Genomic DNA, 24082 nt, shown 5'->3' with positions numbered 1-24082 from the left:
TCTTTCCTGTAGCTCCTCTTTAAATAGCAAAGGTTGCTATAAGAGCCTTGGAGCCTTCTCTTCTTCAGACAGAGCAGCCTAGCACTCTCAGTCTCTCCTGGTAAATATGAGGATGAGGAATAATGAAGACGCTTCCCTTAGAAAAAAAATAATAATGCTGGAGCACTTCATAAAAGCAAAACAGAGCAGGTTTTCAGCTGCTACTCAAAACAGAGAAAGTCACTGTGTAGTTTGGGAGGGAACAGAAAGGAAGACAGAGGTTTTCAGAGAAACAAGCTTACACCAAGTTCTTCATACCACAGGACTGAAGTGCCTCTTGCATGGAAGACACTGAGCCAAAATGTCATGCTTTTAGGAAATTCAAAGATCTGGAGGGGACAGGGATTTATTAGCCTTTTAGAAGTTGCTTAGCGCACCTGAGCCCAGCCCTTGCTGTTGCCATTGATCGGTTTGCATGGAGGGTGTGACTAACAAATCTCTTCCTGTGCTGCGTGGCATGTGGTGGAATGGAACTAGGATCACTGAGGTGAAACTAGAATTAGTGAAGCCCTAGGCAGCGGGGATCAGAGACCGTGAAGAAAGCAGATCCTTTTCCTCTGCGGACATACCTGAGGTCTGACTGAAATGCAAGAAGACTGCATTTCCACTGAGTTGTGAAATCCAGTGTGACAGATGAGATATTCCAAAAGAGAAAGGCTGTGTTAGCATGGAAGAATTTTAGCTTCTCATCTACAGGATTTCTCTTGCTCACTTTAGGAATAAAGGCTGTAAAGTGGACAGGGAAGGAAAACATCGTACCACAAGTGAGGCTGCAGGACCTCGTGCCACTGAAGAGCTGAGCTGCATGATGAGGGTGCAGCGGCTTTGAATGCCAGCAGGAATAGCTGTGTAATCTAAACTCGCTTGTTTGCTGAATAACCCAGCCCCTGAGGACAGTTAGGCTTCAGTGATTGGGGGGAATCCTATTAGGAGGTTGCAATGGGGAAAGAAGACTGGCTTTTGCGAATAGTAAATGAATTAGCTATTAAAAAGAAAGGACAAACTACCAAAAGCCTCATTCGTGTTACAGGTTTGGGCAGGAGATAGAGGAGCAATCCACAAAAATCTGCCTTTCAGCTTTTTCTATTGCCTGCATTTGAATGGGAAATTAGATATCCCCCAGATCCTGGGAGGCAGCCCATTGGAAAACAGCACCGAATTCCTTCAGGGATATGCGAGGAGGAAGTGACGTCTGTTTTGAATCCAAATCTCTCTTGAAGTCTATTAGAAAACTCCAGTAGTGACAGAGGAGAAAAATAGAGACAAAATTCTCCTTCTTTTTAGTCAGGAATCCATGTGGCTGGTCAGAGGAAATACTAATGGAGTTCTCTGGTCTTTCCTTCAGTTACAAATCAATGTAATCCACATTTCAAACCAGCTACTTAGTCATTCGTGGTTGAGTTAAATGTTGGTGGTAATGGTAAATGAGGCAAATGTTAAACAGCTTGCTGGTGAGGCATTCACGTTGGACCATCCTTATTTCAGTGTATGAATTAGAAACAGTGGTATTAATCTGATGGTCAGCACAGCAGAGGGATGGGATGCCATCCAGACATAGACAGGCTTGAGCAGTGGGCCCAGGTCAGCCTTGTGAGGGTCAACAAATCCAAGTGCAAGGTCGGGGGGATGGAAGGATTGAGTGCAGCCCTGCCAAAAAGACAGTGCTGGTGCTGGTGGATGGCAAGCAGGCAAGTATGGATCTGTCCTGTGTATGGCAGCCCTGGGACTTCCATAGCAGGTTATTGATCTGCTCAGGCTGCTAACTTCATAGCTGCTCTAGAACCTTGTTTTGGGAGTTGGAAGACATCCTCATACAAAACAAAATCATAATGAAAAAAAGTTTGGAGATGTGGAAGTAAGGCATTTTTCTTTGTATCCTGACCCTCAGAAACAGCTTTGTTCTTTTAAATGTTTTCTGGGTCTCAGCCTGTAGTCAGGCTGGCCTGCCATATAAAATATTTCTGTACTTTACTTTTTGCCCTGCTATGCTGTGTTTGCCTTTGAGTCCATGTGGAAAACTGTAGTAAAACAAGAGAATACCGGAACAGCTGCATCTGAATGATTCCCATGTTAAATTGCACCCATGTTCTATAACTTTTAGGGTAGCATATCTTTCAGCCTGCTTGTGAAGGGTTCTTGTTCTGCTGTTTTCTGAACTGGGATGCTTTAAGCACTTAAGCACTCGTGTAAACAATGTTGAAAGTTGATTTTTTTTTTTTTTTTTTAGGCAAAAGGATCAGGCAGGCAAGTTTGGGCTAAATATTACTGTTTATTGAGACCACACAGCCAATCTCACCTGCTCTCTGCTAGACAAAACACAGAGCCTGGAGGTGGGAATAGAATGCTGGAGGAGGCCAGTATGGGGAGAAACTGCTGAGATTTGATCAGGGAAATTTTACCTGTGTGGTGTGATAAGCAAAACAGCTGTGCAGGGTTTCTTCTTTTTCATGTGGAATGAATAATCACAGCATGTTACCTGTCTGGCATTTTTCCTATTTCCTATTCCCCAGTTTTCAATGTATTTCTAGTTAATACAAGACTGAAACACCCTCATACTACATCTAACCATGGGAGCAAATGCGTGTTCCCTGTTGGGCTGTGCCTAGGATGGTTTGTGGGTTTCTCTGATAAAATCCTACTGTCTTTTTCCCTCCTTTCTTTTTCTTGATCCAGTTCCACAGTCTTCCTAGGGAGTCCTGAACTCCTCACTGTGGAAGGCAGAGAGAGAACATGGGGCACCATGGTATCCTGGCATATGGGCATTTCTGAAGACGATCAGTCAGATGCTGGTATTCACGGTTAAATTTGCATGGAAGAAGATGATGCACTGTAGTTATATCTAGCTAAGGAAAATTTAGCCAGTACTGTAATAAACCTAAGAGCAAGTTTTGGCATTTAGCTCCTATTTTTTTAATAAAATCTTGTGTAGCAGCGATTTTGAGGAGGTTGTGTGGTGGTAGTTGGTATCACTCTTATGGAAATAAAATGGTGTTATCAGGTATGGCCACTCTTGTGTCAGCACAGGTATCAGATACACCTGTGTTAACCCCTGTTTGGGTAGTAAAGCAGCAGAGTTTGCTTAGCATGGCAGCAATGGTAATTCAGTGCTTCGGACCAATGCAGTCTGCACAGCAGCCCAAGGCCCAAATCTACAGAGGCCCAGGAAAGAAGAATACATGCTTTGCTTTTTAAATTCAGGTTAGTATTCCCACGTATCTTGCCCAAATTTAAGGTCAGATGCATAAAATAGTTTCCTGAATTGAGACCTAAATGACCTAGGAGCACTAGGTCGTGACTGAGACAGCGTCCAGTGCTAGGAAGAACAGCAGGTCTTGAGTGCAGCACTTGGTCAGTGTTTGTGGATCCTGTTAGCCTATCTGTTGCTACCTATAAGGCTCTGGAATTGAATAGCTCCATTAAGTTTAGATCCTCCAGCTGCTTTGCTGTGATTTTGTTGTGCCAGAGTGACATGGGTACTGGGGTGCTCCAGAGGCTGCTCTTGGAGCACCCCTTTGCTCTTTCCAAGAGCAAAGAGCTGAATTACAAATCTTTTGATTCTTTCTTTGTCAGGAGCTTGTGGTTTATGAGGTTAGAAACCTTTCTGGGTTAAGCTTTGACTTTGTGATGGTAAGCTGTTTTGCAAGAGTGCAATGAATTTCTTTGAGGTTAATTTCAACTAAAAGGCCACTTATCACTGTACACACAGCAGAAGAGAAAGAAAATTTGGGTTTTGAAAGAAGATCTTGCAAGTGAAAAGGTTACAAACAGTGGGTAGGTGTAGCAGCGTAAAAAAAAAAAACAGCTGAAGTTCACTTAAATGAGACCTCTCTTGAACTTAAGACTGTTTGAAGTAGGAATTTATTTTTTCCTTAGCTGGAAGACCTTCCTAAGAAAGCAATGCTTGGCACAACCTTCCAACAATGTATGTGTGGGCACCGAGAGACTGAATTTCTTTGAGCATTTCCTCTATCTCATGTATTCACCAAAATCTGCCTCTAAATCATTAGTCTTGTTCTTTGACCTCCAGTCAATAAATGCAACTGCAATGGGTTCAAAAGTGGCAAGTGCTGGTATTAAGGCATTGGCACTCCCAAGCTAGTGACAAAAAAAAGGACTACAGAAGTACCTGGATACTGAGGAGAGACTTTTCAGAAGAAAAGCTGGGACATACAAAGAGAGGACAGGATGAGGAGGAAAGCAACAGCAAGAGAAAGTGGCCTCCAGGCCCCACAGAGCTGATCAGTGACTTGGTTGGAGCTCCAGAAGCCCGGTCTGGTGCTTGGCACACTGGAGTCATCATCTTTTACTTAACATGAAAGTAATCTGTGTGATAAGGTAGGGAGTGCACTGCATCTCAAGAGAAGTTTGGATGGTCTGCTTTGCAGTCCTATGCTCTCTTTGATGATCATGTTCCAGGGACCCTATGCACACCTGTACACACAAGTGTTGCAGACCTATCTTCATTTCTCCCTTGGCCTCAAAGTGCTCATACCCTGGGAGTGACCCAGGTCTGTTCCCTGCCCTTGGGATTCGTGCAAAGCTGGCTGCATGAGAACACTCCCAGAAAGATTTTTATTTTTATTTTTATTATTTTTATTTTTTTCCCTCTAGACACATTACGTTCTTTCAGGTAGTTGCTGCTGACTTCTTACATCTGTCTCTTTAGCACGCTCTGACGTTCAGTAGTGAAAGAGATGAGTAAAAGCAAGCCAAATAGTTAGATATCCCAACCTTAATTCCCTAGGTCAAAGTTAGCTTTTAAGTAACTGAAACTGGCTTAATCCTAATCCCATGCAAACTCCCTTTCCTAAAACCCTTTGTGAAAATCCCTTCTTGGTGAGAGCTTCCAAGAAGACCATTGATGCTGCTATGGGAGCTGTTCCTAAAACCTGCAAATATGGTATCTCCAGTGTTATATGTTACAAGGACAGTGAATATCTGCAGCCACAAACCCCTTAGTATGTAAGTGGTATTACTGATATACAGAACTCCAGTGTTGCAAGCAAAAGTCTTTCCCCCTTTGTTATCTATTTAAGCACCATTTATTACCTCATGCAAGTTGTCCAGCTCTGGGGAGAAACAAAAGCACTGCCTTTCTTCTTTGCTTGCTGATAGTGGTGGATTCGAAGGTATGAACTGGGATCCCAGTTTTGCTGCCTAGTTTTAGCAGTGGCTCTAAATCTCTTTGCATTGTCTGTGCAAGGAATGAGAGCCTGACCACCCAGTTCAGCTCCTTGATCTCTTCACTTTTGATAACCTACTGAATTGGTCTATCAGGACTGTGATTCATGGACTTCATGTCTCAGGCATAGGTGGGAGTTAAAAATGTGGAAATCTCAGCCACGAATCATCCCTTGTCTTCATAGGTAGGGGAGACAGAGAGAAAATTCTATCTTCCTTTGTCCTTTGCCTGACTTGGGAAATCAGTCTATTAATTGCCAGTGAAATGTAAGGCTTTTACATTTGCAAACAGGCCAGTTTCCCTTATCTTCTCCTATTTCTCCTTTACCTCTTAGTTCTATTTTCTGTTTGCTGTTCCAGTTCTCTTCCTGGGAAAAGCTTAGGTAGGTTGCAGTGAGAGGTGCAGGTGCTGCCTACTCCTCTGCTATTGCATCATCTTTCTGCTGCTGCTGGGTTCAGGTAGAGTGCACCTAGTCCAGGGCGAAGGAACAGTTGTTTGTCATCACAACGTGGTAAGGTGAGCATTTTCCTTTGAATAGATATGCTAATTAAAGGCAACCCATGTGCCAATTACGTTGTTCCCATCAGTAGCCAAGAACACCAGTGAACTTTGCTAGACTCAGTAATAAAACTGAAATGTTTTGGGGAACTTTATGGTATAATGATAAATGAAATTTCCCTTGCTATATCTATGGATTTAAGGAATGATATCTTTATCCTGTTTCTTGTTGCTGTTGTCATAAACCTTTGGCTTATTTATACTGGGTGACTGACTACTTTTCTGAAAATAGATGAAGGACAAAGAAGGACAATGAAGGAGATAAATGAACTCTGAGTATGTGTTTTGACAGTGTTATTGATATTCTTTTCTTTTTTTCCTCTCTCTATTTTTAAATCCCAAAGTGCATTAATCTCCTTTCCACTGAGCACTTCTAATGAGGCATCAAGAGTCTGGTACCATCTTTATGAGGTTCATCCATGGAATTGCCTATGCCTCATGATGGAGTTGCTTCTCCTCACCTGTGAGCTCGTCTCTCACTCTGTCTAGGACACCACTTCAGAGGAATGGGAACATGGCAGCTTGTCCCTTACTAGATCTTAGATTAATGGCAGCAGTTAGAATTAAGAGTCACAGTGCTGTTTTTAGAAGGGCTAGGCAAATGCCTAAAAAGCACCTCTCCTTGAATGAGAGCCAGAGTGGGACCTCTTTGGTACCAGTGGGTCCCCTGGTTCGTGATGGCAGTGCACTGGCTGGAGCTGGCTACCTAAAAGCAAGGGAGTCCTCGCTTTAATCTTAATGAGACAATTGGCTTCAATGTGCTGATGTGCAAACAGAGGCTTCTTGAGAGAATCCATGCCTGAATCATTCTGAATACGTTGCTGTGTGCCTCACCGTTCTGTAGACCCACTTGCCTCAGGGACCAGAAGGGATGCATGTTGTTACACTTAAATTTTAGGCCCTTCCCCATCCTCCAGGCCGAATGAGGCTTACTCCAGTCTTTCCCAGATTCCCTCGTGTCCGTGAGTCATTTACGTTTTATGGTTAAGACTTGCAGAAAGATGATAGCTCCACTAGGAGCTGAGATTTAGTACTTCCCCAATAGACAAAGCCTATCATCTCAGTTTGTTGTCCTGGCCCATCAGCGTGCCATTCTTTGGTGCAAAAGCACTTACTGTTACCACTGAGCCACTTCCAATGTGAAGTGTTATGTGCTTCTTCCCTCAAAGCTGTGGAAGGTGCAATGTGAAATACAACGTTAAGGAATATAGTTTAAAGCTATTTTTCTCATAGATTATTAGCCTTGTAGGCTGCCTGACAATGAGCAGGTGATAGAATTTTACCTTGTGTGCAGGGTGGAGAAATTGCTATAGTATAGCTTAAATTCTCTAAAATACTTAGAAGGCAATTAATAAAACAGTCTGTCTTTTGCCTGGAGAGACTTTAAAATTGATTGAGGAAGGAGAAGGCAAAGAAGTCTGTGTCAGGAAATAATATCTGTTCTGCAGAAGCAGTTACAGAGCATGGTTCTGCCTTTACACAGCTCAGCGTTTGGTGCTGTGCTTCTTTTGTGAAGAACCATCAGTTCTTTGACAGCTGAAGTTGGGAGCGTTTCAGTGTAAAACTAATGCTTTACTGGAGCTGGTACAAATTTGTGACCACAACAGTTTAAACGTTGTTCGGTTGAGTTTTGGGTATCATCACAAACAGAAATTCCACAATAGCGTCTCGAGGGGCCCTTGAACAATGCAGATATTGTGCTTGGGAGCTGCCTGTGTCAGAATCTTCTGGGATGTGGTGCTGATGAACAAGGACTTCGAGATTTTTAAAGCTCAGAGTGGCATGAAAACCTCAAAATGAGTTTTACTGATAGATGTCTCCTAGTTTCAGGGTTTAATTTCGGTTAAAGAGAGCAAAAAGACAGCTACGCCATCCCGAACACACTGATGGGTGCTGGTTTTCTTAGAAGACAGTGATCGGGGAGCCACCTGCCTTTTGGTATTGCCTTCATCATCTTTGTGTTCTTACTTGAGCACAGCAGATGTTGAACAAGGAAGTTTTTTGCTGTATTGGTAAGACTGCATCTGCTAGTGACTGAGTGTAGATTCCATCGTGCTGTTGCTTTTGTCCATCTGAGGTCAGAAAGAGAGAGAGAGGCTTCAGTGAGGTTTCCACCAGCTCACAAGTGTTGCTCAGGGATGGGAAGCATCAGAGCAGTCAAGCCCGCTCTATGTTAGGAGTGGGAACGTTGTTAATGATTGGTCTGTCTTTCTTTGCCTTAATTCTCAGTTTCCAGTGGGTAAGGAGTCAACGTTACTCTTTCCAGTTAGTAAAGCATTTCTGAAAGTTCCAGCTTCTCTTTGTTTCCCTGATATTTATGACTTGGAATCATGGCAAAAAGTTGAAAATGTTTTTTGTTTTTGTTTTCTTAATAATTAACTCTGTTTTCTTTCCCCTTGTTGTGGTTTGAGGAGTTAATCACACGACACTCCTCCTTCCCCTCGGGAGAACAGGGGGAGGAAGAGAAGAAACCTGATTGAGATAGTAGAAACTGATTTATTAAAAGGATGTGAGATAATACAGAATAATTAAGAATAATAAATCACACGAACCAAAAACAAACTGGAGGAGAGAGAGTAGGTCAGTCTGGGTTCTTATTGGCAGGCCCTCCACGGCTGGCCTGCTGGAAAAGGCAAAAGAACTTCCCCTTCCCTGGCTTTGGAGGATCACATCTCCCAGAGCTGGAACTCAGGTGAAATAGCTGAGCCTGCTCGAAAGCACAGCACGCAGGAACTGCACCCAGCACTGTTCTTAAGCATCAGACAGCCTGCTGCATCATGCAGAATGTCACAGATAAAACCAGGGTACCCCTGTGAGGTTGCTATTTCTGTGCATCTGCTGTTCACAGGGTTATTGTGAACAGGCACTGCCACAGAAATATATGAGAACCAACCAAAAGGAATGAGATAGTTCATCTCCTGCCCATACACACTTGTTTAAAACAAGCTTTTGTAAAGAAGGGTGTCCTTGTTTCTCCAGGTACTTGGATCCATTTCCAAGGTGTGCAAATCTCATGCTTCATGTGTAGACTCAAACACAGGCAGTATGAGCCTTCCTTCTGCTTTTTGGAGGCTGGCTGTAGGACACCTATCTCCAGCAGCTTTTGGGGAGGCTGTGCCTTTCAATCATCTTTCTTTGGTTGAAAACTAGGTGAGGGATTGATAGAACCATGACAACCTGATGGTAGCCATGTGTCTTATCTGCCATGTGTCTCAGGAATGCCGAGACTGCTGAGACCCACCTGTTCCCATCTGCACCTAACTCGTGTGAAAAACATCTTGGCACAGAGGCTACGTCAAACATAAGCAAGTTGTAACTCCATTGCACTGTTAGCAAGTCTATGGCCTTGGCAGAAGGAAATAGATGTAAAAAGCTAGCTATTTTGCCTGGGGTTGAACAGGTTTTTTGAAAGACTCTTCAGATTACTATCGATTTTGGAAGTCCCTGGATCAATGAGCTGTATAATGATGGTCCAAGTAGGCAGTCAGCCTCTTTCAGCTATTGCTCACAGATGGATCTGCTGAGTTAAATATTCCAGAATATTTTTGCTTTTTTTTTTTTTTTTAGGAAACAAGGAATGCTAGTAGGACTTATTTCAGTCTCATGAGATCTAGGAATCACTAAGTTCTGAAGTTGCTCTTTGGAACTGTTTGTTTTTGCACTCAGTCCTTGCTGCCATACCCTTTCCAGCACCAAGGAAGATTCCTTTCCCACCTTGATCCTCTATTTTTCTTTGAAGAATAATTCCACTTGATCCCTCTGCCTTTACAAACAATATGTAGCAGAATATTGGTGCTGCTTCCTGCTGCTTAGCCAGGATATAACTGTTCTGTCGTTTCTGGATGCAGGGAAAGTAATGTCTATACTGGAATAGTATCCAAGAAATTTCTCTCCTTTGTAAGGTTCTGGTTGTGGAAACTCAAGCTTTCTGTCCTTGTTTTATCCTCTGGGAGGACCAGTTCTGCTTCACAGAGCTGGAGGCATTCAGCCAATTCCCCACTGCTGTTTTTATCCCCTGGCCTTTCTCCTGGCTTACTCCTCTCCTACCTCTATGATGAGAAACAGCAAAGGAAAGATGGAGTGACAGCTTCCTAGACATCTGTCTGGCTATTTTATCTTTTTACATCACATTCTGGCTAACAGGACTTTTTTTACTATTAGAAAATACCTTGCATGCTAATCTCTGTACTTTAGCTGATCATGACATAAATGCTTGTCCATTAATCCAATGCCTTCCTGTGTGTCTTTCATCTCCTTGCTCTCTAGCATTCTTTTGTTTCATTTCTCCCTCCTCTCTCTTTTACCCTACTTAATACAATCCATCTCAGGACCACAGCTCCAGGCTGTGGAAACAGGGCAGATACTGTAAGCAGATCGATAGACTTAGTTAATAAACATGCCATCCAATGCTGAAGGCAGTGTTCTCTGCAACAGCCAACCTTCATGTGGTTCTGACAGACACATTCCCTTCCACTGTTTATTTGTCTGCTAGGAGGAGTAGCCTGCTGATTTTTCTACTCTAAGAACCTGTTGCTTAACAGCTTATTTCCAGATAATTCAAACACAATTTTTAGTGGTTATCTTCTGATAGATTGGCTGGCTGGAGAGAAAAACAAAGCATAAGGTAGGGATGAGCGTCCTCTGCTCTATTCTGAGTCTGCTCATCTCTGAGATTGCTAATGTGAGATCCTCATTCTTGGCTCCCTTTATAGTTGCTGCAGAGATACAATGCAAGAGCACTGTGGTGGTATTATCTCTAGATCTGTGTCCATGACGGGGACAGCAGCCCACTGGCCCAAAAAGGGGGGGAAAAGAATGAAAAAAAAGCAGTGGAAGCAATGTGAGGAGAAAAACAAACTTAGTTTACTAATTATAATAGCAACAATACAAGTTAATTGGGGTTGAATAATCAACCCCAATAAATCAAATAAATGAGTTTTCTGAAAGCCGAAGTTCTTACTCTGATCTGCCAGGGAACAAAGAGAAAGGTTGGTGACTTCCAGTCAGTTTTATTTTTCCCTCTCTCTGGAAGATGGAAATGAAAAAGTGAAGTTTGCTGGGAACTGTGGTTCTTTTGTCTTTTCTGAGACAGAGCTGCAGCATTCACTCTTTAACAGCCAGTGCACTGCATGATGATATGATATGGGATACCGATATTAAACCACAAAACCATGACAAGCATATACCTGCTTGAACTGAAGGGCCAACCAGCGTTAGGATTTCTCAGTAGGATGTAGGAACAAGGCAAGCAGAATTGGTATTTCTTCACTGATATCTGGGAAATGTCAAATCAGGTCTAGTGAGTGTCTGAAGCTCAATAACTCCTCTGATCAGTCCATTCCATTCTGATCATCCTTAGAACTCAGGGACAGTTAAAAATCAAGATTTTTGTGTGTGTTCACTGTGTTTCCTCATGGATTTTTATCATATTCATTGATCTTGTGTGTTTGTTTTTTTTTTAACCTTGTGTACCTATTTGAGATCTGCATCAGGGCAGTGCCAGTAAGTGCCACTGCTCACCTTCACAGGGGTTACCTTTTTGATGCCCCCCCAAACCTGTTTTTTTTATGGAAAGAAACAGTGCTTTCAGTTTTTTTTTTACCTCCATTTCAGCTTCTGCTTGGTCTGTTGCACCTCTCAGTTGTTTTTCTTCCAGAAAGAAGAGGGTTAGTTGCAACTTAACACCATTAATAATCATAGAATTTCAGGGTTGGAAACGACCTATAAGATCATCCAGTCCAACCATCCTCCCATCACTGCTGCTACCACCAGCACCAAACCAGATCTCTCAGCTCCTCATCCAGACGCCTCTTGAGCACTGCCAGAGATGGCGACTCCACCACCTCCCTGTGCAGCCATTCCAGTGCCTGACCACTCTCTGAGAGAAAAAGTTCTTCCTCATGTCCAACCTAAACCTCCTCTGGTACAACTTGTGGCCATTTCCTTGGGTCCTGTCCGTTGCCAAACCCCTCTTCACCCCAACTTCCCTTCAATTCACCCCAACCTCCCATTCTCTGAACTGTTTCTCATTCCACCTCATGATTCTGATTTGAAGTGGAGAGGAAGATGGGAAAAGGACAGCCATTCTTCGCTAGCTTCTCTTTACTACCTTCTCTAGGAGAACAAGTTGCTCACATACAGAATCCCTTTCATCAAACAATATGTAAGGATTGACCTCAAATGCTGAGTTTGCTGCCAGCACAGCGTGTCCTCACAAGGAAGCTGTCCTTCATTTAGGCACTGTGTTGCGGGAAAAAAGGGGTCAAGATGGCTTGGATTCGCCAGTACATTTTCTGTAGTCCCACTGGCATGGTTTGTGCCTCTGGACATGGAAAGCAACTCTTTGGAGGGTGACATTTTTAGTGGAAACAACGGAAACTGATTTCATCATCTTTTGACCAGCCTGGTGATTCTCAACTCTTTGCTGAGAGATTGCTTGCGATCATTTGGGAAGGCATTTTTTGAGGCTTTGGAGAACAAAATTCAGAAAGGCTAATCAAGCAGGCTATGGGGATGTGATTTGTTGAGTAATTCCAGGCATACAGTCATTATGTACAATTCATAACAAAATTTTCAAATATTACCGAATTCTCTTCCTGTAGCACATTCAATTTTTGCAGTAGATCAAATTAATAAATTCAGGTGAGAAAACCAAACAAATTATGAAAGGTGATCTCATTATAGCACTTACTCAGCAGATGCAAAGTGCCAAGTGCCATTTCCATTGTCTGAAGCAGCAGTTTTATTGAATGCTCATGTTGTTTATAAAGGTTGCTGATGCTTCTTGTTCAGGAGATGTTCTTGGGAAAGACTTTTCTTACTTCCCTGAACTCCGCTGCAGTACAGTCTGAGTCTAAGGAGCATAGAATTGCTCAGGTAGGAAAAGACCCTAAAGATCATGGAGTCCAACCACAGCCCAGCCATCCTACCCCAACTCTAACAGCCCTCCGCTACATCACGGCCCTGAGCACCACATCCAAACGCTTTTAAACACAGCCAGGGATGGTGACTCAACCACCTCCCTGGCAGCCCATTGCAGTGCTCAACACCCCTTTCTGTAAAGAAGTGTTTCCTGATGTCCAACCTAAGCCTCCCCTGGCACAACTTGAGGCCATTTCCCCTCGTCCTGTCACTAGCCTTACTATTAAAGACTGAGGCAAAGAAGGCATTAAGTACCTCAGCCTTGTCTGATCCTTGGTCACTGTATTCCCCCCTGCATCCAACAAGGGACGGAGATTCTCCCTAAGCTTCCTCTTACTGCTGATGTGCTTATAGAAATATTTATTGTTGTCTTTCACCGTAGAGGCCAAGTTCAGTCCTAGCTGGGCTTTGGCCTTTCTAATTTTCTCCCTGCTTCACTACATACCTGTAATCGTCATACGTAGCTTGCTCCCTCTTTCAAAGACCATAAGCTTTCCTTTTGCTCTTGAGTTCCAGCCAAAGGTCCCTGTTCAGCCAGACAGATCTCTTTCCCTGTCAGCTCATCTTCCATGACCTGGGGGGGACGGTCAGTTCCTGCACCTTTAAAATAACTTCCTTAAAGCATTCCTAGCCTTGCTGGCTCACATACCTTCCAGAACTGCCTCCCAGAGGCCCTTCTCAACCATGGTACAAAAGAGAACAAAGTCTGCCCTCTGGAAGTGCCCGGTGGCAGTTCTGCTGACTCCACTTTGTGCTTCAACAATCAAAAAGCTGTTGTTTCATGATCACTCTGCCCCAGATGGCCTATAACGCTTACATCCCCCACAAGACCCTCTCTGTTAAACTGCAGGTCCAGGATTTTGCTTTCCCTTAGTTGGATCCATCACCAAGTATAAATGTCTGTGTGGACAGAGCGGGATGATGCTGAAATGCATCACCTGGTGTCATGAGAAATGTGTGTTTGTTTTTCGTTTTGTTTGTTTTTCTTTCAGAATGTTTTGAAGGAGACACGATCTTGTCAATGCATGCTGAGAAGTGGTTGGATATCATGGAATAGCCGAAGTTAGAAGGGATTCCTGAGATCCTCTAGTCCAATCTGGCTCCTTAGAGCAGGGTCACTTATAGCAGGATTCTCAGGGCCATGTCTAATTGGATTTTGAATATATGCAAGCACAGGGACTCCATGGCCTCTCTGGAAAACCTGTTCCAATGTTTGACCACCCTTAAACTTGTATATTTAAACAGAATTTTTGGTGTTTCAGTTTGTGCACATTGCTTCTTGTCCGTTTGCTGGATACCACTGAGAAAATTGGCTCCATTTTCTTTATTTTTCTCACTTTTCCTTTTCTGTGAGGATACATTACTGGGTTGTGGTTAACTAGGTGTTCACCAGGACCTCCGGGAACAGTTTCTGCACAGCTGCTTTGCAGACTCTTGACCCTCAGCCTCAGCTGGTGTATAGAGAGATGCCCCATGAGCATCTCCCCTTAACTGAAATTCATGGCATTCCTGCTTACCCGTTTCTTGAGTTGTTGAGATCCCTCTGAATGGTGGACCTCACCAAGTAATCTGCTCTGTCAGGGGCTCATTCCAGTTTTGTGTCATGTGCAAAATATATGGATTACATACATAGGTTCAGAAGTGTTTTTAATGCAACAGAAAAGCTTAATATTAGGTTGAGCTCTAGAATGCCTGAGTCCAGTTCCACGTCCTGTCCCAAACGAGGGTAATGTAGGAGGGCATATTGATCAGTCTGCATTTTCAGAAGATTAATATATGTATATATACATAGAGACAAGTTGAAAATTATGTTCTTTAGATTATCACCTTTTCTGAGGAGAGGCAGCTGGGATGTGCTCTCAAGATTTAGGGACTGAGGAATGCCCCCAGGCTGTGTAAGCACTGCCTTTAGCTGCAAATAGTGACGCTGCCCGTATACGTGCACAATTCGCGCCGACTTCAGCAGCGGCTGATCCTGAAACTGTTCTGGCCTGTGCTGGGTTTGGAATGTAATACAACAAGCGAGAGGAAAAGGTGTGTTGTGGATGTAGTTACTGTCGCAGCTGTGAGGCAGTGAGCCCTTCAAAGTGTTACTCTGCACAACAAATCCCCTCTCTAGCCCATTAGTCAAAGCAGCTGCTCTGTGTCAGCCCAGCACAAACAGCTTTTCGCCGAAAAGCTTTTCTGTCTGCTGTTGCTTTGGGGCCATTCTGCTCTGCCTGATTGCTGTCCCTATACAAGGGGTTAGTGCAGTACGCAGCTTAATAAATTCCACTGCCGAATTTCTATTGTCTCTTTGTTCTTAGTTGCTAGGGAGGCCAAATATTATTTCTGTCTTTGAAAGAAACTGCAAATATGGGAATGGCCTTAGTGAGAGGTGGGGAAGAAAAGAGACCCTGTGGAAAAAAGTCCTTTGTGTTTTCACTTACTGCTTTTTTAGGGAAGATTGTGATGGTGGAACAGGGCTGTTCTGTCTTTTCTCTTAGTCTGATGTCTTTATTAATGTTATTAAGTCATATTCCAGGCTAAGAGGTTCCCTCCCATGTATCTTTTCATCCCCTTTGGTGTAACCCGAAGTGCTGAGTGCTCCTGATTAAAAACCAGTACACATTGCTATGTCTCTATCACCAGTCTTTCCATGTTACTTCACTTTTATGAATCCTTATCTTTCTCTTGCCTGGATGCTGAAATGGGTCATCTCCATCTGCCATTTCAGAAACTGAGGTGCAGGAATGATCCCAAACGACGAACACTTCTCTGGCCCTGAGTCTGATGGCCAGAGCTGACCTTTCCTTAGTGGCACAATGGAGGTGTTATTATACTCTATGCCTCTGGTATATATAGTAGAGGTATGCAGTTAGGTATGCTAGTAAGATAAAGGGCAAGATAGGGCAAGGGGATGTGCTAACCACTGCCACACAGTTGTCCTGCTTAAGTTCCTGCACACCCAAAGCCACTGTTCAGACCTGTGCTAACTGGCAGTTTCCCAGTCATTGTCAGGGCATGGCTCAAGGGAACTTCTAAGCTATCTGAATAGAAAGTTCACCTTGTTTGGGGAGAATGAGAGGAATGTGGTGGTCGTTCTAACTTCTTAGTCAATTTAGTGGTGTGTGGCCTCTTTCCCTCAGGGCTATGCATTGTCAAAATGTCCCTGGGCTCATTCTATGTAGATAAATTCAGTCATTTGTTTTGTCTTCTGTAGCATTCACTTCAAGCTGTAGGTATACTGATGAGAAAAGTTATGCTGGGAGTGACTTCAGGAATAGTAAAAGCTGGGAATGCCAGTGTCTCTCTGAAGGCTGTGTTCTAGGGCAAGCAACTGCTGTGCTGCTGGAGCAGAATCGCTCTGCAGGACTGCAGAAGGATGAGTGCAGCGGGAGCTTGGAACTCTGCTCACCTTCCGTACCCGAGGTGAGCTCCTCCTTGGGGTAACTCCTGTTAGGAGTAGATCGTGAAGCCACTGCTCAGTACTGATAAGTAATGACCATTGCAGCTCATCTTTATTTTGGTGACTGTTACGAAAATGTATTTGAGCTAATTAGGTGGTGTTCCCTTTACAGTCCGGGACAAACCAGTTTCAGACATGTTTTGTCTGACCTGTGCTCCTGTTCTTGGCTAGGTATCTACTTTGGAATGAAGTGTTTTGTACCTGATAGCACTTTCCTTCCTATACTGACTATATGGAGACCATTCAGATGGCAGCTAAATTGCATGCCACTGGTTTCCAAAGAGCAGTCTCTTAGGCCAAAGTTTCTTCTGCATTCCAGCTTTGCCTAGCTAGGAAATAATGCTACCTTCCCACCGATGCAGAAAAAAAAAAGTATAGGCAATAATTTTAAAAGCCACACCTAGAGCACAATGAGTTCTGTTAGCAAATGACATGATTCTATAGGATTCTATAGGAAAAACAGAGCTACCATTAAGTTGGTGAGATATTTTGACACAGGCATGGTTTTTCACTTGAGTACCAGGAAATTGTGGCTTATTTAATAGACAGGAGGAAGCCTGAACTGCTTGAACTGCACCCCAAAGTTGGGAGACCATCCTGCCTTTACTCCCAAGTGCAAACTACCCATCCTTTCCTGCAATGCTTTTCCAGAAGCAGCATGAGGGAAGCTGAGTTAGGCAGCCTGACAGCTTAAACTAGTAATGCTCAGGATCCATATCTCTTGTTGGTATTGTTCATATCAAACTGAAAAAAAAATAATTTATATGTGAAATCATACCTCTTGCTACCCTGACAACATTTATCGTTGCTTTAAGCTGTCTGGTTACTGGTGAACAGTAAATTCTCTTCTGGCTAAAATCAATGGCAAGAGCAGAAGATGCTGATCTGGCATTTTTGCCTGCTGTTGAATACACAATGCTCTGCACATACTGATAAGTCAATAATTGAGTCTGTAGACAAACCATCAGAGATAGGACACATTCAAAATGATGAGATATTCATGCAAACTTACTTATTAATCATTTTCTGTTTTGAAAGCCACTCTGAGCTCCCTTTTCTCCTTATCTCTGCCCTTTCTACAGGCAGTTGTGGTATTGAATCTAGCAGCTTGACCATGAGGTTGCTTACAGATGGGTATTCTTAAAAACCTTCTCTCCCCCCCTTACAGTATTTTAAGACTCCCTCTTTCTGTTTCTCATGTTTTTCTACCTTTGCTCAAGGGATTCAAGAGATGATGTTTTCAGCCGGTCCTTACTCTTGGGACCACACTTCTAATTGACAAATTAGGACAAGATTTTTTTACCTGCCTACTTTATCTTCTATCTTCTTTTGTTTTCCCTTTCTCAATTCCTTCTTTTTCCCCTATTGTGCATCTCCCTTTCACCGCTTAGCCTTTTCTATCTTGTCTCAGTCTCTCCTTATTTCCTTTTCTCTCTCGAGGTTCATAAAGTTGCCAAGGCTGAGCCAAAGCAAAGAGAAATATGCATTTCACAGGCGAGGGTCACGCAGAGGGCAGCACTGCAGCTCTTACTGCCGGTCCTGGGGAAATGATGCAAGGTTGTTTCAGAGCTGTTGCTCTCATTAAGTTTGTCAAATCCACCTTGAATAAGAGTAAATAAATAAAATATGGAATGTAAAGCAGGGGGAAAAGGGAAATGTTAGCATTCCAGTGCTGAAAACAGGCTTTTGTCTGATTTTTATATTTTTCTCAGAAAGTGAGTTCATGAAGAATTAAACTCAGGGTCTCTGGTCTGAAGGGAAACCATATCCGTGGGTTTTCTGCTGTGTCCTGGCAGAGCTCTCACCATTTGTCTGTGAACTCCGTGCCTTCTTGCCATAGAAATCAATGTCCTCATCCACAGAAATTCCCTGCTTCTGCAGTGGAAGAATTGCGAGGTGGCAAACAGCAATTCAGGCTGATCTGACCTAGCTGAGCATGAAGATTTTCTTACCTCTTCCCCTTGTTACAGAGGTTCAGTGAGGGAGGTCTGGAATTTCACGGTCTGCAGTTCAAAAATTTTCTAATAAAAATGTCCATCAGAGTGTCAAAGTGCTCATTAAAATCAGTGAGAGAGACTAAAAGCTGGTGGGAACTATTTTTCCTCTTGAAGAACCCTTCACTGCCGAGTTGATATTTGTACATGTAAGTCAGGCTGTTTTATTTCATGCAAGGTAAGAGGATTTCAGATTTGCTCTCCAGGATCGCAGGAATTGTTCCACATTTTGGCCTGCCAGTTGAAATCTACATTTTTCAGGAACGTGCTCTGCTCTGGGGCTGCCTTCTGGTTCTGTGTGCAAGGAACACGTGGCTGTTTCTGATGGTTTTAGCAGCAGCTCCCACAGGCTGTGCACTTCTACCTTCTCTCCTGCCATTTGCCCTAGTCCAAACAAAGCTGCCATCTCCCTGTACTCGTGGTCTTGACAGAATCAAGTTCTCCCAAGTGGACAGAAGGCTGTTCATTCAGTGTTGGTGTTTCCTAGCTCCTGTCAGATTGTCATGGCTTTGCTATTAATGTACTTGTAGAATTGGCCAGTGCACAAAGTTTTGTCTGTCACTAGTGTGGCCAAATAGCTATTCTCACTCTCTCAGTGTGATGTGCTGTGTAAAAGCTTTCCCGGTCACTTCCAGTAAAAGGCCTGACTGCTTTTAAGTTCTACTTCTACACGCTCTGCAAAGACACGTGGTTATAAGAAGGCTGATTTGTATTTCTTCTGCTGCATGTTTTTATTACAGAAAAATAAAAAAAGCCTCTGCCTGCTTTGCAATGGTGAAAGTCTCCTGTGGTCAAATTGGACAATTGTCAGCGTTCCTGTGTGGGTGCTCTGCCACTTACTGCCACACTGCTTGGGGACATAAAGGAGCTGCTGCAAACTTTGCTGGAGACCTGGCATGCGGCAGCTGGTTTCATGACAAATGCTTAATGCTTCCTATTGCCAAACAATTCCTATCAATTTGGGAATGGATTTTCTTTGGCATGTGCTGAACTCCATCCTTCCAAAATATTGGAGGAAAAGCCAAAAGATGCATTCATCTGTCGTATAGGATCCATTAGAAGACTGCTGTCATGTACTGTGCTCACCAGCCTTGGCTTCTCCGGAGGGGACGTGGCTAAGGAAAGCCTAAGAAGGACCTGATGGAGATAAATAGGTGCACTGCAGAGTCTTACAGGGTGCTTCTCTCTGGGAATGTAGAAGTGACAGTGATGGTTTGCAGATTGACCACACAAACCATCAAAGTGCAAATTGTGCACTAGTAAATGTAGAGATGGCTTAAACGTTGATCGCTGTAAATCGTTCCTGGTCTGTTGAAAAAGTGACAAGACATCAGTGAACTCAGAATATGTCCTGAGGGAGGTGCAGGGATGCAGTGCCTGACTCCATCCCCTGTTACATAAGCACTGCTTTGGGTAATCGCTTTATCAACACATGAATAAGCTGATCCCTGGCCCTTGAAAAACTGCACAAATTTAATTTCAGCAATTTTAGTGACTGGACCAGAAGGCACAAAAGGGCTGTCTGTCTATTGCCATATGACCCAATGGTGCTTGTAGGGAAGGCTGAGAATTAGCTTGCTCGGGGAAGAGGCCGAGTGTGGGAATAGATCCTGTTTTAGACTCTTAAACTTAGCTGCAGTCCGTGCTGCCAAAAGACATCAAGCTTTGGGTTTGTTTACTTAGTTGGTGTCTTTCCATTTGCATGTTAGATTTGTAATGTTGATTTCTGTGAATTTGTTTTCTGTAAGAATTTTCATAGAAAGGAGTGGGCTGGAGGGAATTTTATTGTGGAATTGCAATCAAAATAAATACAAGTGAACTTGTCTAGATGAGAAGGTTTAGCAGTGAAGATGCATGGGTGGTTATATGCGAGGTGTCTCCCCCTGTAAGTGTGTGTACTGTGGAAAGTTTTTTGTGTGTTGTCCTGGCAGCCTATTGATGTTCCACTACAGCTCTGCTGTTGGAAGTCCCTTGTACACAAACCATCTAGAGGAAAGTGTCTTGTCCGTTAATTAAACAAGTTGTAATTTGATTTAGAAGAGCTTCATGGGCTCTGTGACGTGAACTCTTTAGTTAGAATGTACTGTGTGTGAGGGTGATGCACTGGCACAGGTTGCCCAGTGAGGCTGTGGATGCCCCCCCCCCGGAAGCACTCAAGGCCAGGCTGGATGGGGCTGTGAGCAGCCTGGGATAGAGAGAGGTGTCCCTGCCTGCAGCAGGAGGCTGGAACAGGGTGATCTTAAAGGTCTGTTCCAGCCCAAACCATTCTATAGCTCTGTGATCCTATGATTCTGTCAGAATCAATGTCACTATCCCTCCAAGATGAACCATGACAAAACAGAATAGATGTTGTGGCCGTGCAACTGTGATGCCTTCCTTAAATAACTGCTTGCCTTCCTGGATCCAACAATGCTGATTTAAAGCATTAGAATCCTAGAATCTGAGGCTGATGAATGGATTTGGCTTTTAAAAGCCTTCTCTTACACTTGTAAGAGAACTTGGGCTCTTGTAAGTCTATGGCTGATACCTCGGAAAGCAAAGCAGATAAACATACCTGATGGAGGACAATAGCATCATTTCATAATACTTTTTTAATCTCAATATCTTGACTGTCATATTCTGTGATCTATGAATAGCTGATCTGCTATACAATTTTACAGTACACCAATGATTTCTTGCGGCCACCCAGAAAAGGTTTTTTCATGTTTGCCAGGAAACAGTCAGAGGCCTATAAGCTATTCCTTTTGTATTTATTATTTATGAATTGCTTCTCTCTTTGTATATAAGTGCCACTGAAGTCCTCAATCACTGCCACTGGCTCCATGTTCATACACTTCATTTAGTGAAGAGCCTCCCTGTAGTTCTCTTGCTTGTGCTGCATGTAGTGGTACAAAAGGTCACTGGAAACTTGTCACCTAAAACCCAGCAGGAATGCTGAAAACAATGCAGGTTTTGGTTTACTGAAACATGAATCAGTGGGTATAGAAATGTCAGCATCTTCAGAAGAACTGCCAATGAATGTAGTGCAGATGTGGCACATTTAAAGAGAAAGCATCGATTCTCTGCAGCCCAGTCCTTTTGCTTTTTGGAGAACATCATGTCTTTCCTGATCGTGTCAGTGCCTAATTCAGCGTTTCCTAACTGTGGTCAGTGCTGGATGTTTCAGGCACTGTGCTTTGTTTATTATTAGCCTGTGACCATCAAAGCCTTTGAGCACTTCAATATCTTCAGCTTGAACAAACTCATGGTATTACAAGACTGATGATAGAAAAGGAGAGGAAAGAACTGTTTCAACAAGTGATCAGCACTAATTGCAGGGATGGAAACCTTACCTGATCGCGATTTGGTGCTGTGAAAGGCATGCTGCAGAACAGCTGCTCTGACAGAATAATTGAGTATTTGGAGGAGCCAGTGCTGTCTTCACTGTACTTTGGCTATAGTTCTTTCCCTCCCTAATAGGTCAGATTTAGGGAGAAGTATCAGCATAGAAAATGAGGGTTACTATTTCATGTCATATTCTGTTTTTGTTTGCTGTTTGCTTTTCCTGTCCATCTTGCATGGTTGCCTCGCTTTTGAGGGAGAGCTGATCTGATTATGTGTTATAGCATCACCTAGAACATGCATTCTACTGGCTGGGAAAGGAGATGCACATCAGTAGTTCATTTTATCCCTGAAGCACTTTCCTGATCAAGTCATATCAAGGCAATAAATTAAATAATTGTGTTCCCTGATCTCATGCTGTCCTGTTACTTACTGTAGTTATTGGGACCGTGTCTCAACCTTCTTATAAGCCAACACTTCCCTGGGGATTTGAAAATTAACATGTTGATTTGAGTAAATAACTATTTGGCACACACCTTAGTGCACAGCAGCAGCAGAATTGCTAGATGATGGTACAGGTTAAAATGTAGAAATATCAGTGAATTCAGCCCTTGTAACTGAAGCTTACTTGTCTAATGGTATTACAAGACTGTGCATTCATTATCTCTAAGAGCAATGATTACTGCTGTTCCAGGTGCCTTAAAGTTCCCTCGAGCTAATCTTCTTTCACACATCTCCTGTGCAAGACTTCAGTTTAGTGTGGATAAAGAACTATTCCTAGTCAAAGATCTAAATGAGGATGTACTATTTTAGAATGTAAGAGGAAATTGTTGGTTATAGACTGGGGGCCAGAGAAAAGGCCCTGGGCATAATTTATTTAGTGAGTAAAGATAACCTTCAGATGCAGATACAGCTCAATTTGACATTGAAATGATTCTCAGGAAGCCACACGAATTCTCTCAAACCACAATTTGTGCTTCCTTGTGTAAATTATCACAATGGTCTTGGAGAACGTGCCGATGAACGCGAGTAAGCCGTGCGCCTTGCAACAGTGAGTGCAACTAAAGAATAAGGAGAGTGGGATCCAGTTGCTGTTTGCTTACAGATGAAGTGAAACCAGAAACTTTTCTCTGAAATGCACCGTGGTACAACCAGAGGCAACAAAGAATCAGTTACGGCTGTTTTTAAACTTAATTGTTGTTAAGCATTGGCACAGATTGCCCAGAGAAGTTCTGAAGGCCCTGTGGAAATACTCAGAACTTCACTGGACTAGATTCTGAGCAAGCTGATGTAAAGTGCCCCTGCTTTAAGCAAAAGATAATACTGGATAGCTTACAGAGGTACCAGTCCAACTCATTTCATGGTTATGGCCAACTGAGAGGATAATCACATTTCTGCTATTTTTTAAAAATGCAAGATATATGTCAGGTTTCCTTTTAGAAATTTGTCTGGGTGTTGTTTTTCCTCTCTATTCTACTTCTAGAGAAAGAAGTACAGGAAGACAGAGACAGGATACTGTGGGATTAAGCTTCTGAATATATAATGATAGGCTTCTGTTGGTGGCCAGGGCTGGGAAGGGGACTTCTGAAGTCACTGAGAGAGTAAGAAATCAAGGGCTGAACAGACCCATGGCTGCTGCTGCACTTGGGCAGGCTGTAGAGTTCCCTGAGTGAACGTCTCTGTATCAGCACCACCATGATTCCTCCTCAGGCTTGAGTGTGGCAAGGTTTGGGGCTGTTGCCATGTATGGTGGAAATGCTAAAAGTCACAGCTTGAAACAGTAATGGAGCACTTGAAACAGTGGTGGAGCACTGGGTGGGAAGGCAGAGCCAGCCCAGGGGAGCTCAGCTGCATGCAACGTATGAGTGACCAGAAGGGCTGGAGCCAGGATCCACCCCTTCCCAGCCCTCATTTAAGGGTTGGCAGTGGAATCACACACATCCCTCTGGAGATCCCTGCATGCTTGAGGTCTTCTGAAGGTAAGCAACTCCTTTCTTTTGCTTCTGTGCCCACTGCTGATGCATTTGAGCAAGTCCTCACCTGCTGCAGTCTAGGGCTACTCAGCTGACACTGTTCTGCTTTCTGTTATGTTACACCATGGAAAGCTGACTGCAATCAATCCTGTTTAGCTCAGCATAACTTAAATGAGATTTTTGTCATGCTTTGTTCTTTTTAATAACTTTATTATTATGAATAATGCCACTACAGAAGAGATTTGGTTTCTGCATTTGGTTTTTCTTCTAACTTTATTGAAACTTGGTAAAAATGAGAAGGGAAACTTTTGTGTCAAAGTCCTTGAATAGAAGGAACAACCCAGAAAGTGAAATAGTATATTGTGAAGGGAGATCCAAAGTATGACTGGTGTGCCATGACGTTCTCATCCAACAAGCTGTAAGTACTTGCACCAGATTTACCCTTTAGCAGCTCTAAGTCTGGGTCTTTCTTACCTGTTACTCTTGTAGGGTTACAGGAAAGCTGGAGTAGGAGGGGACTGTTGTTATCTAGTCCAACCTCCTACTCAGAGCAGGGTCAACTACGAGATCAGATCAGGTTACTCAGCTTTATTCATGGGGATCCTGAAGTAACAGAGACTGTGGGACCTCTCTGGTACCCTGCTCC

The 24082-nt window shown here is 43.2% G+C and overlaps 1 protein-coding gene across 4 annotated transcripts in view; it reads left to right on the top strand.

Moving 5' to 3' along the window:
• Positions 1-24082, top strand: part of EVA1A (eva-1 homolog A, regulator of programmed cell death) — a 183695-nt gene that overhangs the window by 23081 nt on the left and 136532 nt on the right. The window lies entirely within an intron of this gene.

Source organism: Meleagris gallopavo, chromosome 2, assembly GCF_905368555.1.
Source record: "Meleagris gallopavo chromosome 2, MGAL_WU_HG_1.1, whole genome shotgun sequence".
Classification (NCBI taxonomy): Eukaryota; Metazoa; Chordata; class Aves; order Galliformes; family Phasianidae; genus Meleagris; species Meleagris gallopavo.
The sequence above is the reverse complement of the archived record's forward strand: the minus strand, read 5'-3'. Positions and strand labels throughout refer to the sequence as shown.